The following is a 16063-nucleotide window of genomic DNA, read 5'->3' as shown; positions in this document are numbered from 1 at the left end:
ATTGTTTAACATAGGAGGAAAAATCCCTAGATTTAATTCAACAGATTTCCTTCAAAATAAGTTCCTTTTTAAAAAGCAGTAGAATACATATTCAAATACAGAGAGTTCAAATTGGGAAATACGCTGGAACAAGTACATCGAAGTCCAACAACATACATTAATTTTGTTGAATGCAGAACTATTTCTTTTTCTTTTTAGGTTGATCTTACTTTATTTGTTCATCTCAAAGAGGAATACATAATGCCTCTGCTTCCTGTCTCACAACAACTCACCCATGAGGGGGGTTGGGCTGAGAGTAAAGGAGTGGCCCCAATTCACTCAGCCCTTTTTTATGCCCGGAATTCATCGTTTCCCAGTTTCTGGCCCAGCACCATAACCATCACATGAAACTGACTGTCAACCAACAATTTAATGACCACCAAACAAAAATTTATAGGTTTATCTGAATTAAACTATTGAAATTACATTAGTATAAAAAACTGATAAAAATTCACCCAACCAAAATTCAAGCATTGAATAATTGTGACTTCTACAGATATATTCAGATGTTGTTTGAACCCAATTTAATACAATTGGAAAAGAAATACAATTCTTTCTCTCTGTACTTTCTCTCTTTCTATGCCTCTAATTCCTAATCCTAGTAGTATACTTTCATCCTTGAAATAACCCCACTATTTTTTTTCTGAAATGACGTTTTATGTATACCATATGGAAAACCACAGTTATAGTATTGATATTATTGGACTCAAGGCAAGTTTATTATAGTGATGTATTTTCTTTAGATAACATGCTGGATAGTATTTTGGGCTAGAATAGCTTTATGGAATGTCAGTAGGTTCCAATACATTCACAGAGAAAACCAACTTTTTCAAAAATGATGGTGAAAAGCAAATGCTTGGTAGAAGCTGGAGATGAAAATTGTTTTCTTTATTGTGAACAAAATACACTATGTACTAACTTAATTTGGAACAAATTCTGAAGATACTCAAGCCAACTTCCATGGTTGCATCTATGAGTTTCTATGAACAATAAATTAGAGATCTGCAAACCTAATAATATACGGCATAAATAACTAAATGAAAGGAAAAGGAGAACAACAGAGAAGTAGAGCAGTCTTAGGTAGATAGTCTCAATGATAATGTAGAAAGCTCAGCTTTGAGGTCAAGTATGTTCTCTCTTGGGTTTCAGTAATCCTGTCTTAAGGTTATGAAACAGAAACCATATCATGAGTAATAACTAACAGTTTTCTGATGGTGGAATCCTTGAGCAACTGCTCAAGACCTGACAGCCCTTGAAAGTAGACCAAATCTGAAAACCAAAGACATGTAAACTATTATTCTTTTATTATAGGATTAGAGTAGCAGAATCTTGCAAGCATAAATACAGTTCCCCTTTCCCATCCTTTGTCTTCTTGACAACTAGGGAGAGTCATGTCTGTTTTCCCAAATTACATTTCTGCCCCAGATTCAGATTTTTTAAATCTATTACCTTGGTTTTGGCTCTTCTTCCTGTTCTCCAAGGTTATTCCTTCTGCCCTTTACAAAATCCATTGATAAGTCGTATCAAGGTAGTCCAGGCAGAAACCAAAACCCTGAGTACTAACACTATCTTTATTCTAAGGTTACAGTGGCAGAATTTTGCAAAGCTGAAAGTACTTTTCCCCTCCCTTGTCTTCACTTTTCAATAATTAGGGCGTGTCCCTTCTGAGATGCTTTCCACCTCTGTTCCTTCTGTGGACTGAAATAGCCCTGCTGAAGCTCTTCTGTCTTCCAAGATTATTCTCACAACCCATTTCAGACTGCTATATCTCTGAATATAAAACCAAAGTACAGTTTCCCATGGTCTGAAGCTGACGAAGCAAGAAGGCAAAGAGTTATGGTTTGCGCTATTCTCAAACTTTAAATTCAAATTTAAATAGCAAAAATAAACAATTGAATACCTAAGTGCTTATTCATGATGTTCCTGGGAGGCAACAAAAGTTCTCTTGTGAGCTTGCAGAACTAATAACTGGAACGTCTTATTGGGAGGATGTTGTAATACACCTGGGACTGTATGGTACATGAATGTGGTTCCACAGGTCATGGAGACTGCATGCCATTCTCCTACCACCGAGAGAAACACCAGAGCAGCCCTTGTTCCACCCCTCCCTAATTACAGCCTGAGTAGAGGTTGCAGCATCAAATCACTGCAAAACACCCAGGATTCCTTTTGCACAGACCTGGAACAGAATCCATATGCAATCTGGCAGTTCTCTCCATGTAGAAACCGGGAAAAAAACAAGGAAGAGGAACATGGTGACCTACAGGAAGATCTGAAGCTTCCATTTAGACATCTGCTTGGATAAGCAGCACTAACCTTTATACACCATGACAAATAACACTGCTCCTATCTCTCCACCCCCCAGAAATCATCGTCCTGTACCAAGGAGAGAGTGGAATTATGTGCAGTGAAAGATCACCAGGGAGACTCTTATTTAACAAATTCCATGCCTGAAAACAGGATAGCATCTTGAATTCAGCACACCTACTCAGACCTACAATGGATGTCGAAATTCTACACCCCCCTGGTAAAATGTGTGAATCGGATTGATTAATTCTGAACATAGCCACATCCCTAGTTATAAAAGGGTGTGCACACTTATGCAGTGACTTTGTTTAGTTTATTGCTATTTTTCCCTCTATAAGATTTCAGTTCAGTTTGTTTTTCAGATGAATTGTATAGTTTATATGTAATATTAAAAGTTATATTAAACTACTCAGACTTTTTATATCCAGTGTAGATAGAGAGATATCAGGGAAGCCCAGAACTGGAGTCGGGAAAGATTGGAGAATTAAAATGCAGTCACAGAGACAAGGTGGCAATGACAACTCAAGAAAACTATGGGAATATTCACAAAGAGGCAAACTTAACTCAAATATATAATTACTTTTATTTTACATTGACTTTGTTATTAACTAATGAAAAAACTAAGGGAACACATATGTTACTACTATCTATCTATCCTATCTATCTATCTATCTATCTATCTATCTATCTATCTATCTATCTATCTATCTATCTATCTCTAATCTTCTTCACAGAATATACACACATATATTCTTACATAATATGCCTATGAAAAACTGTTCCCCAATTTAGATGTACAGTATTGAAAAGATGAATGAAAAAGCCACTGCTATCACTCTTAAGCCAACCCTCTCTGATGAAAGAACAATGGGAATCCTGCCCTTTACTATGTGCGTCAGATTACATTAATGGCTAGGTAGGTACAGGAATCTCCTGATCCCCTTGCCAAAACAGCTGCCCTAGCTTTCATTGTGCTTGTGGGTATAGTTCAAAGGGCTTGGGTTACTGACTTCATTTGTATGTTCCCTGACCTAGGCACAAGCAACAATGATAATCCCATCCCCAATTTATGGGTGAATCTCTTTAAAATTCTTCCATAAGTGGGGGCCTAGACTATAGTCCTGTAATCATTCATCTAGATGAATTTTTCTCAACCTCAACATCTTTAAGATTCCCCAGATTGAGGAAATTCACACATCTTAAAGTGGCTGACCTAGATGATAATCCAGTTGAACACAGAAGGAGCTATTTCTGATTTCATATGCTCCCAGATGCCTTTGATTTTATTTTTTTCCACCTCAATACAACAAATGTGGGACAACCCAAGTATGACAAATACATCTTATTGCAACTTCATTTTTTTAAAATAATAACAACTTCTAGACACAGACTGATCAAAGAGGCCATCTATGTCAAAATTGAAACAGAGGGGGAGGGATTTGACATAATCTATCTCCAGTCTACAACATACCTTTCAATAGTTCCAAGAAGGCTCCATACCCATTTGCACCACTCAGGTGACCCTGACAACACAGATAAACCTTCAGGTGGCCTTAACAACTCAATAAAAGAATGCAAATTACCAGCTGTCTGCAAGGAGTAGAAATCCTTCCATTTCCCACCATCCAGTCAGAGCTGAAGAAACTTTGTGGATGAGAAGCGAAATGTCTTCCAAGAAAAACCAGAAAGTCCAGTTGCCTCTTGAAAAGCACCTCTGGGACAACCATGACCTGCATGACTGATAATCTCCATAGACATATATTAATCAGAATAGAACTAGAAGGGACCAAAGTCTTCTAGTCTGACCCCTATACCCTTTTACATTAGGTGGCTGTCCAGTCTCTGCTTAGAAACTTCTGATAATTATCCTCACTGTTAAGAAGTTTATTTTTAGTTCCAGGTTGCTTCTCTCCTTGATTAGTTTCCATCCATTGTTTCTTGTCCTGCCCTCATGTGCTTTGGTAAATAAATTGACCCTCTTCTGTTTGTGGCAATCTCTCAAATATTGGAATACTGCTATCATATCACCCCTAATCCTTCTTTTCTCTAGACTAGCTAAACCCAAATCCTGCAAGCGTTCTTCATATGTTTTAGATACCAAAGTCTCAACATGTTTTTTGTAATGTGCTGACCAAAACTGGATTTAGTATTCCAGGTGTGGCCTTACTAAGACCTTATGAAATGGTTCTAATATTTTATGTGATTTTTATTCTATGCCTTTGTTTATACAACTAAGGATTGTATTAGCTTTTCTGGTGGCTGCTGCATACTGCTGGCTCATATTTAAGCGATTGTCCACTAGGCCTCCAAGGTCCCCCTCATAGTTACAGTTTTTGAGTCAGATTTTGGCTAATCCGTACTTATAGCTTTGATTTTTCCTGCCTAAGTGTAAAACCTTGCGTTTCTCTTTCATGTTGTTGGATAGAGGCCATTGTTTAAGTCTGTCAAGATCTTTTTGGATCCTGAGCTTGTTCTCTGGGGTGTTGGCTATTCCTGCCAGTTTAGTGTCATCTGAAAATTTGATGAGTTCCCTTTCTATTCCCTCATTTATGGAGATATTGAAGAGTACTGGGCCTAAGATGGAACCTTGTGATACCCGACTGCTTACTTCCCTTCCTGTAAATATAGTACCATTAAGGATAACTGGTTGGGTATGGTTTGTTAGCCAATTACAAATAGATCTGGTGGTGATGCTGTCTATCCCACATTTTTCTAGCTTACCAAGAAGTAGGTATTTACAGCCAAACTTTATGTTTAGAAGAACTTGAGTTTTCTGGCAGCTGCTCATAGTAATGGAGAAATAAAAACAGCTTTTGATTTTAGTCAAAGGTCAATATCTCTTCATTTAAACAGTATTTTGCCACCAAGGCAGTGTCATTTCCAAAATGTCAGCATGCATGCATGTGTGTGAAAGAACACCTTTGCAAACGAGAAATCTACATTTTTTGGTATGGATCTCTGATGTTGTAACAGGTCTACTTCCCTTCATTTAGAAGACCTATATGGTATTCCATTCCCCACCACCTAGTCAGAGCTGAAGAAGCTTCATGGATGAGAAATGAAATGTCTTCAAAGAAAACCCCCAAGTCCAGTTGCCTCTTGAAAAAGCACCTTTGGGTTCTCCTTCTTTTGATCTGATAATTGTTTTGCTCCTCACAGATTGTGAAAGTTGTTTTACTTGTTCCTCATTGAAGGCCAGAGGGATGCAAATGGACCAGAGGGAGCAAACAAGGTAAACTGGCAGGCCTCCAGTCTGTTTTCCTTCCTTCTTCCTTGCCTCTCTTTCTTTAATCTACTTAGAATAGAGCTGGAAGGGTCCTTGGAGGTCTTCTAATCCAAACCCCGGCTCAAGCACATACAGTGATGAAGCACCCACAACCTCTGAAAGCAAACTGTTCCACTAGTTAATTGTTCTCTCTGTTTGGAAGTTTCTCCTTAATTCCAGGTTGCTTCTCTCTCCTTGGTTAATTTCCACCCATTGTTTCTTGTCTTTCCTTCTGGTGCTTTGGAAAATACATTCACCCCCTCCTCTTTGTGGCAGATCTCAAGAACTGGAGTACTACAATCATATCAAACTGTCTGGTTTGGTTCTGCAACCCAACAAGACAGACGTAGACTCCAGAGAGTAATTAGGACTGCAGAAAAAACAATTATTACCGACCCGCCTTCAATCGGGGACCTGCACAAGTCAAAAAGAGGGCTGTGAAAATATTTACAGACCCCTCACATCCCAGACATAAACTGTTTCAACTCCTACCCTCAAAATGACCCTATAGAGCATTGCATATCAGAACAACTAGACACAAGGACAGTTTTTTTCCCAAATGTCATCACTCTGCTAAACAAATAATTCCCTCACTGTCCAACTATTTACAAAGTCTGCACTACTATTACTATTAACCTTCTCATCACTCCTTATCACCCATCCCCTCCCACTTGTGACTGTATGACTGTAACTTTGTCACTTGTATCCTTACGATTTATATTGACTGTTTCCTAGTATGATTTGATTACTTATTGTACCCTATGACTGTTATTAAGTGTGGTACCTGATGATTCTTGATTCTTAATGAATGTATCTTTTCTTTTGTGTATACTGAGAGCATTTGTCCAAACACACTTGGCTAATAAAAAATTCTATTCTATTCTATTCTATTCTATTCTATTCTAATCACCCCTAGTCTTCTTTTCTGTAGACTAGCCATACCCTGTTCCTCATATGCTTTTGTCTCCAGGCCTTTAATCATGTTAGTCATTCTTCTTTGCATTTCTCCCCAAAATCTCAACATCTTTTTGTAATGTACTGACCAAAACTGGATGCAGTATTCCAGGTGTTGTTTTGTGCAGCATTGATCAGCCACCTGCCTCTAATCTCCTTGATGGTGAAATTAAATTAGCCTATCTTGTTTGCATACTTAAATACTTAGGTTAAAATGCTTCCCAAAAGGACAGGATTGTGATAATGGAATCTCTACATTCAAGTTGGTATAACACCCCTTTACTTTCTTTGATCTTTATCTTCCTGTCCATAATTGCACATCTCTGCACATTTGCATTCTCATAATGCTGAAAGAAAATTATCTTATGGGTTGAGAAACTCCTCTCTTGAACTGGGTGTCCCAACAAAGATAATCATTTTCCAACTGCTTCCTCATTTCACAGTGGCTTCAGATTTACACTTTCTACATTAAGTTGTTTCTTGCATTATAATGTCATATCAGATTATGACTTCTGTAAAAAAAAAATAGCAGCCTGCCAAAATAAAAATGTTATCATTGAAAAAGATGACGAGCTATATTGTTATGAAAAGGACAATTATATTTTTGCAGAAGTGGGGAACTTCCTGTAGCTGTTGATCATGTACTACTCCCACCATCTCCCAACATTGTGTTCTGACCCAGGCTTCATCAAGCATACTGAAACACAAACTTGTTTCAAAAGCAAAACCTATTTTAATGCCACACTGGGAATGACTTTCATTTCCAGCCAGAACTCAGTATACACAGTTCCTCAAGATAAGCCCACGTTTGTCAGTGCTGGGGAATGCTGCCAAAAACAGAAGTCTTCAAAGTAATTCTAACAGAACGCATGTGAAGTTTCAGAAAAAAAAGACCAGAGTACGCAGACTTTCAAGAAAGACTCGGAATCTAATTGAACTGCTTTGCTTCCTGCAAAGTTTTCATCATTGAGGCCTGACTTTTATTCCTTATGGGAGGGGCAATCACCTCCCAGCTTTATTCCCGAGTCGCCCCTTTTGTCTCAGCTGCTCTTGCCTTCTAGCAGTTCTGCACACATGCGCACTGGGAACTGGCTCCCCTGGGTCCTCTGCCTCGCTGCTCCCAGACTCCAGAGGCTCCGGAGTCAGCAACCCACTCCCAGATGGTCCTGGCCCCATCCCTGCATTGAACTCAGGACCCTCATCCAAGTCCTCTTCAGATTCCCTTTCTTCCTCACTGTCCGACTCCACAGCCATCTGCACCAGCTGCTGGTGAACCACAACACATTGTCCACAGTGGTTGGGACTGCTGGAGCTGTAATTCAGCAATTTTGGGAAAGCTACAAGATTCCCATTCTTTCTCTACAGCTTTAAACTCTGTAAACAAATAAATATTCTCAGGTAATTATTCTGTAATATTTCAGGGTGAATTAGATGTACCATAATTATCACAATAAATAAATTGGTTCTAAACCAACACAGATAAGATATAGGCAAGGATGCTTATCCACTCTGTGGTAAACAATACGCACACATACGTATTAGTTGATAATGCCTTGATATGTAAATTACCTAAGTAATACTCCCTGTGCTCCAGATTCATTTGAGGACGTGTTGCAAGCCCTTGCCAAGAATTGTGAAGAGGAAGCCAAGTGCATTCATTGCAGCAGATAAAAGTCATCGTTTTCACAAAGAGATGGGGAAAACAGATGGTTCAAAAATGGATTGCATGCAAAGCAGATTATACTTTAGGATTCTTTTAGGATTCTTTTCCATGTATCTGAAACACAGATGGTCACAGTGCTTTTACAGCCCTCTCTAAGCGGTTTACAGAGTCAGCATATTGCCCCCAACAATCTGGGTTCTCAGTTTACTGATCTCGGAAGGAAGGAAGGATGAGTCAACCTTGAGCCGCTCAGGACTGAACTCCTGGAATGAGCAGTGAGTTAGCCTGCAATACTACATTCTAACCACTGCACCAACACGGCCACTACTATCTGGCTGCTTCCAGTTCCTTTGGAGAGGATGTAAGGAAGAAACTTACAGATTAATGGATGTGCCCTCCACCCTTTCTTTAGTAATCTTGGATTCTGAAAGCATGAGATTCAAAGGTGGTATCCAGCAGGTTCTGACCAGTTCTGGAGAACCGGTAGTGGAAATTTTGAGTAGTTCAGAGAACTGGCAAATACCACCTCTGACTGGAGATTTTACAGTATCCTTCCCCTGCTATGCCCACCAAGCCACGCCCACAGAACCAGTAGTAAAAAAAATTGAATCCCACCACTGATGAGATTGTTTTTTCAACACCAAGACTGAAACACAGAGCTTAGATTTAAGGATGACCAGATAAGTCTCAGCCCTCCCCATTACCTTTTGAAATGTCATGTATATGAACAAATGAAGACCTTTTACCAGGGAAAAAGTAAACACAACTTCTGAAGACAAGCTGTTCCATTGGTTGATTGTTCTCACCGTTAGGAAATTTCTCCTTAGTTGTAATGTTTCCATCCATTATTTTGTGACTTGCCTTTTGATGCTTTGGAAAATAGTTTGACCCCCTCATCTTTCTGACAACCCTTCAGATTGTGGAACACTGCAATAATGTCTTGCCTAGTTCTTCTTTTCAGTAGACTAGACATACCATTATCCATATGTTTTATCTTCCAGACTCCTCATCATTTTTCCTGTTCTTTTTTGCATCTTTCCAGACTCTCAACATCTTTTTTATATTGTGATGATGGTACTAGAGCTTCATGTGATCTTGATTCTTTCTTGCCTCTTTTGGCTGCTGCTGCACACTATTGGCTCATATTTGATTGTCTATTAGGACTCCAAGATACCTCTCATAGTTACTGGCATTAAGCTAAGTTTCACCTAGCCTGTAATACAGTTTTTTCTTGCCTAAGTGTAAAACCTTACTTCTATCTAAACTAAATTTCATTTTGTTAGATAGGGCCCAATGTTCAAATTTGTCAAGATCTTTTTGGATCGTCAGCTTGTTTCCTGGGTATTGGCTGTTCCTGCCAACTTAGTGTCATCTGCAAATTTGATGCGTTACCATTCTATTCTCTCGTCCAAATTGTTTATGAAGATATTAAAGAGTTTGGGGCCCAAAATGGAACCTTGGGGTACCCCCATTGCTTCCATGTAGATGTTAGTTCTGTTGAGGACTACACACTGAGTAAGATTTGTCAGCCAATTGGCACTAGCAATAGCACTTAGAATGATATACTGCTTTACAGTGATTTACAGCCTTTTCTAAGCAGTTTTACAGAGTCAGCGTGTTGCCTCCAACAATCTGGATCCTCATTTTACCAACCTTGGAAAGATGGAAGGCTGAGTCAACCTTGAGCCAGTCAGGATTGAACTCCTGGCAGTTGGTAGAATTAGCCTGCAGTACTGCATTCTAACCACTGCACCACCACAGCTCCTTACAAATGCATTTTGTGATGATGCTGTCTATCTGATATTTTTCTAGCTTGCCAAGAAATAGATTCTCTCATGATCAGTTGTCCTTTTATACTCTTTTATTTATATATTAGATATACTAGATTTATTGTGTATTGACTGATAATTAATCATCTTGCCATTAAATTCTAAGATTTTTCTGTACCATTGGATTTAAATTCTTGATTCTTGATAAAAGAATAATATAGATCCTTGTCTTATAGGACTTATAGATTACAAAGTAGACCCAAAGAGGAAAATGTTGGCAGACTGTACAATTTTAATTACACAGAAAGATCAGAAAACTGGGATTTCTCGTATAATGGTATAATAATGAACACAGTGTAAAAATGAATTAATGCTAAATTAACCTAAGGAAAAGGAGTAGAATTGCACAATTCACCTGGATTTAGAACAGGTAGGTTTAATCTTGATCTCTTTGATATGTGTGCAGAGTTGGATGGCTGTAGAAATTGAATAAATAAATAAAACAGAGGGTTGAGCCAGACATTTTATAGTGGCAGTATAAAGTGTCTCAATGGGTGCACAGCACATGGGAAATGTTCAAAACCTACATGAAAGTAGACAAATAGGTTTATATAAATATCATTTCCTTACTCATAGTTACAAATGCTCATATCAAATTGACTCTTCTGGTCCAAGTACTGCAAGATGTGGAAGGAAATTGCCTTCTACTGGGTAAGTGGATTGATGTTGCAAATCTGAGTTTAAGTTTTCCTTGATAATTTTAATCTAGTATCTTTTGAAATAAAATGGCTGAAGACTTACACATGTTCTATAAAGTGTCGCTATGTGTAAATAAACCTAGGGCTCAGGACAATACATAGGATAAAAGAATGTCAGCCTTACTATCCTAACATCAACATGGAATTCAAATCATAAAGTAATCCTCGTGTTATGATGGCAATTGGGACCAGGATTGCTCTCGCTAAGCAATGTGATCCATAAAGTGCAATGTCATGTGACCATAACACTTATCAATAGCGATCCCAGCAGTCCCCAGCAATATGACAACAATCCCAGGATGTGCAGGTTATTAAGCTGGAAAAGGCAGGAGTCCCGGGTAAGGAGTGCAAAAGGGGCTGAGGGTAAATCCTAGGGAGCATGCGCAGGGCAGCAGGGACCATGAGAGGGGATTGCTCTGGGCTGGTGCACACCATGGAGGACAGGCATATTGGCTACTATGGAGCATGAGTTCATACTCTGCAGTGGGCTCCTAAGTAGAAAAAGCAGCAGGGAAGACTGACTGGAGCAACTTGTCACTTTCTTTGGCAGCTTCCTCCTTGACTTCTTTGTGGGAAGACATCAGGGAAGGTTGCAAATGGCCATCATATAATGTGTCTGCTGTGATGTTGAAATTGTGAGTTGGACACCTGAGCAACTAGATTGTGATAATTATGGGACATGATCAAAGCTAGAACTTTGAGGACTGATCTATTGATGTAAATCTATTTTTAAGCACCACTGTAATTTCGAACAGAACCATTTGGTCCTAAGACAAGGATCACCTGTACAAATCATCTACAAAAACACAGTTATCATTTGACAGCATAGAGAGAGATGGTAATAGAAAAGAATTTGGCAATCTTCATGATAGTAACTGAGGTGTGATCTGTGATCATTTCCCATCATACATGGCACAACTATTCTTTCTTAGATGCTACATGGACAAAATCATGATTTAGTTGAGATGCCAAGATTGAATCCAAGCTAAGAAGGAAACTCTTTTATGTGTTATATGGGCCATTATAAATTAATAGTAAGAATAAGTATTTTCCTACTAGTCTCTTCCCATGAACAAGTTATATTTGTCTTTCTGGTGGTCTGCATCTAACTTCTGCTTTGGCTTTAGCCCTCTGAAAAACAAGAGCAAATTAATGAAAAATTGACCTAAGAACTGCAAAGGTGAAGATCATTTTAAATGTCTTTCCTCCACAGTGAAGTGAAACTATCTAGAATACCAGGATTACTTCCAAAAGGCAGATTGTCCCTACTTTCTTCAACATATAATGCCAACTAGCATGGCCACGGAGGACCTGATAGAAATTATGGGAACTGAAGTCCAACACATTGAAAGCCTTCAGTATGAATAATCCTAGCTCAGAGACTGTTTGAAATGATCTCAAACTTCCCAATTTCTTGTTGTTGTTTTCTCACATGGGACATTTCCATATTCTGGGTCTAAAGCAGCTCTGGACCTCCATATTTCCATTGTATCATCAGTGTTGGAGAGTGGAGTTGCTTCTTTTTTTTTTTCTACGTGAGCCACAATCTACTTACAGAATTAAGGTTGAGGATTTTTCGTTTTAGTTGCTTCATTCATTCATTCTCACCTTTGCTTTTGCTTCCAGAACTGTAAGTACTGTGAGAGAAAGAGTCTGGAAGTACTTTTTTCCTACTGGAACATTTTATTGAAAGTCATAAATTTCAAGATGAGTGGGTAGCAAACAAATCAAATTGATCGATCGATCAACCAATCAAGCTATAGTTCACTTCATCACATGCATAATTTTTGGGGAAATACAACTTTAAATAAAATGTTTAGCTGGAAAAGGGGCTACCAGACTCGTGCTTTGGGGTTTACCATAAGCTAACATGGCTCTCCTCCTGCAATGTAATTAAACTTGGTAGATTTATAACTCTCTTTCAATAGTTCACAGGAAAACATGGTGTAAAAATGAATTGTTTACATCAGTTTACTCACTTCAGGTTACTAAGTTCTCTTCTCTTCCCATCCCCTTCCTTGAAACAGAGAGAAGGGATTTGGGTGCAGTCATGGGCTTTGCTCTTTGTTCTCAGCATTTCAAACTTGCAGAATAAAAACAATTACATATTAACTTCAAATCATCTCCAAGAGCACTTCAGCAGGTAGCCTTTGGCTCTGTTCAGTTTACCTTGCATCCATATCACCCTATGACCTCCCCGCTAATGCTGATACAATTTTCTTCTGGTTTACCTGTTTCCAGCTCAAACCATGATTCTGGAGGTATGCTAAGCTCCAGAATAAGTGGGCTTCTTCCCATTGTGGAAACTTCTGCCAATCCTGTTCCTAGAGTCCCTGGCTTTCTGTGATCCACAAAATCGTTAAGTCACCATAGCCCCTGTGACTGGGGGCACATTTTGGCAGACCTTAATGCTACTGTGCTTGGCTTATCTGAATTTCCTGAAACAATGTCACCAGCATAATCATGGGCCATTACAAGACTGGCTCAGTTTTGAAAAGTGAAAATGAGGGCACATCCACAAACAGTTTTTGTTTTCCCTTTCCTGGGAGAGAGGGAGTGAACACAGATGCTTCCATTTATCCTTTTGTCTTAGCTCCTGTCTGCCTGTATCTTACTAAGATCAATTCAAATTTAGAGCACTATGCAGAGAAATCTTGTACAAAACTCTAGGACTAGTATTTGTTTTTAAAAGTATTACTTCATCACAAAGGTAAGAACTGATGTTGAAAACCAATAATTCACATTAAGCCTGCGTAGTTGCTTATAGTAGCATCTAAACACAGAACTCTTCTAATGCTCAAAAATATTCCCTGCCAAGGCTCTCAATATGTGGGAAAGAGACTGATCTGACTCCTTGATTATTTTTCTTCACAGCATTTTTGTTCTCATGCAACTGTTCTAGCCAGAGGTGGGTATTCAGCAGGTTCTGACCAGTTCTGGGGAACCGGTAGTAGAAATTTTGAGTGGTTCAGAGAATCAGCAAATGCCACCTCTGACTGGAGATTTTACAGTATCCTTCCCCTGCCACGCCCACCAAGCCACGCCCACAGAACCAGGAGTAAAAATTTTGAATCCCACCACTGGGTAGCACTTCACATCATGTTCTTGAGTAAAAACATAACGAAATGTCAGAGAGTTTACTTTTTTCTGTAAAATTCTCTATGTTCAAACTCCCTCTGCTGGTTTGATAGCTATATGTGATTTCATTTTTATTACTATTTTTACTATTGCCTTTTTACTGCACAATTATAAACTCAGCCAAAGGTCCTCAAAGAATGACCTTTCCTTTACATAGAATGAGAATTGGATCATTAAATTATTCCCCTTCTCATATTCATATGAAAGAGCTTGGCAGAAAAAAATGTTCTCCTCAGTCTCATTGTCTTTTCCTCTCACACTGCATGGTTATCTGCAAAAATGATGGAAAAGAACAGGAATACAGTGGTAGCTTGGTGCTCAACTGCTTTGAAACTCACCCAATTTGGTATCAGTGCATTTTGACATGAAAATTTTGTCCCAGTACTCATTGTTTTCTTTGGTACTTAATGCACAAGCTAGAAGCATTCCTGTCAAACAGACAACAAATGGTCAAAATTGGGAGCGTCCTATCAAATTCTATACCTGTCAACAGTGGTGTCCCCCAAGGCAGTGTTTTAGGACCAACTCTCTTCATACTCTACATAAATGACCTCTGTGATCATATTAAGAGCAACTGCGTTCTCTTCGCTGATGATGTAAAGCTATTCAACACCACAGACAATACTACTACCCTCCAAAAAGACCTTGACTATGTATCAGATTGGTGAATCAAATGGCAACTTCAAATCTCAACAAATAAATGCTCTGTCTTACATATTGGCAAAAAAATCAGAAAATAAAATACAAGCTATATAGTCAAGACCTCGTTGAGGATCCAGACTCTGTCAAGGACCTTGGAGTACTCATCTTCAATGATCTAAGTGCTACAGCCCACTGTAACTACATAGCCAAAATGGTATTAAGAGTTGTTAATCTAATCCTACCTAACTTCTTCTCTAGTAATATCACACTACTAACTAGAGCATACAAAACATTTGCTAGACTTATATTTGAATACAGCTCATCAGTCTGGAACCTACATTACGTATCTGATAATAACACAACTGAGAAAGTCCAGAAATATTTCACAAGAAGAGTTCTACACTCCTCTACTCGTTGCAGAATATCTTATGCCACCAGACTTGAAATTCTAGACCTAGAAAACTAGAACTACACCACCTCCAGTCTGATCTAAATATAGTATATAAAATCATACATTGCAATGTCCTACCTGCAAATGAATACTTCAGCTTCAACCATAACAATACAAGAGCACACAGTAGATACAAATTCAAGGTTAACCGCACCAAACTTGATTGCAGAAAATACAACTTCAGCAACAGAGTGGTCAATGTTTGGAATACTCTACCTGACTCTGTGGTTTCTTCCCCAAACCCCCAAAAACTTTAACATTAGACTGTCTACTATTGACCTCACCCCCTTCCTAAGAGGCCTGTAGGGGGCATGCATAAACGCACCAATTGTGCCTACCGTCCCTGTCCTATTGTTTCTTTTTATTTTTCTTATAAGTATCTATCTCATGTATTCATAACTATGTTTATTCTTATACCTGTATCTTATAAGCGATCGACAAATCAAATCAAATCAAATCAATCAATCAATCAATCAATCAATAAATTTTTCTGTGTCCACTGTCATTGCATTGACTTACAATGACTTACATTACAGTGATTCATTACATTATTCTTTATGAGAAAAATTTGTTTTGTCATCATTTTTGGCACTCAATGCACCTCCTGGAACAAATTAATGATGAGTACCAAAGTACCACAATCATCATCATCATCATCATCATCATCATCATCATCGATGTTGCAGAATTACTTCACTTCCCAATCAGGCCAAAGTGTGATCAACAGTTTTTACTCTGTCATTTCATTTTCTGGAGTAGTGTTTCTCAACCTTGGGAACTTTAAAATGTGTGGACTTCAATTCCCAGGATTCCCTAACCAATATGGCTGGCTGGGAAATTCTGGAAGTTGAAGTCCATACATCTTTGCTAAGGTTGAGAAACACTGATCTAGAGTTTGCAGAACGTTTGCATTTTCACCTATCAGAGTAACGTGATGTAAGTATTGTGCAAATATTGATGTCTCTTCTTCAACTTTTAAAGCCACTCTTCGATTTACAATCCAAATTGCCTCAATATACAATTTATGTACAGTATATTTCAATCTATGTTGAATAAATAAAGAGAAAATATGAAGCC

At 38.5% G+C, this 16063-nt stretch overlaps 1 long non-coding RNA gene across 16 annotated transcripts in view; it reads left to right on the top strand.

Moving 5' to 3' along the window:
- Positions 1 to 16063, top strand: part of LOC113449599 (uncharacterized) — an 86984-nt gene that overhangs the window by 21821 nt on the left and 49100 nt on the right. For 4 of the 16 annotated variants that reach the window (XR_015742080.1, XR_015742082.1, XR_015742079.1 and 1 more), the window contains 3 exons: positions 5506 to 5578; positions 10634 to 10708; positions 11969 to 15990. The exons of 1 other annotated variant lie outside the window; for it this stretch is intronic. This is a non-coding gene — a long non-coding RNA (uncharacterized LOC113449599). 11 more of the 16 variants (XR_015742077.1, XR_015742086.1, XR_015742081.1 and 8 more) reach the window with 11 other exon arrangements.

Source organism: Pseudonaja textilis, chromosome 2 (assembly GCF_049901715.1).
Source record: "Pseudonaja textilis isolate UNSWEBS1 chromosome 2, rPseTex1.2, whole genome shotgun sequence".
Lineage (NCBI taxonomy): Eukaryota > Metazoa > Chordata > Lepidosauria > Squamata > Elapidae > Pseudonaja > Pseudonaja textilis.
Note: the sequence above shows the minus strand (reverse complement) of the source record. Positions and strands in the feature narration are given on the sequence as shown.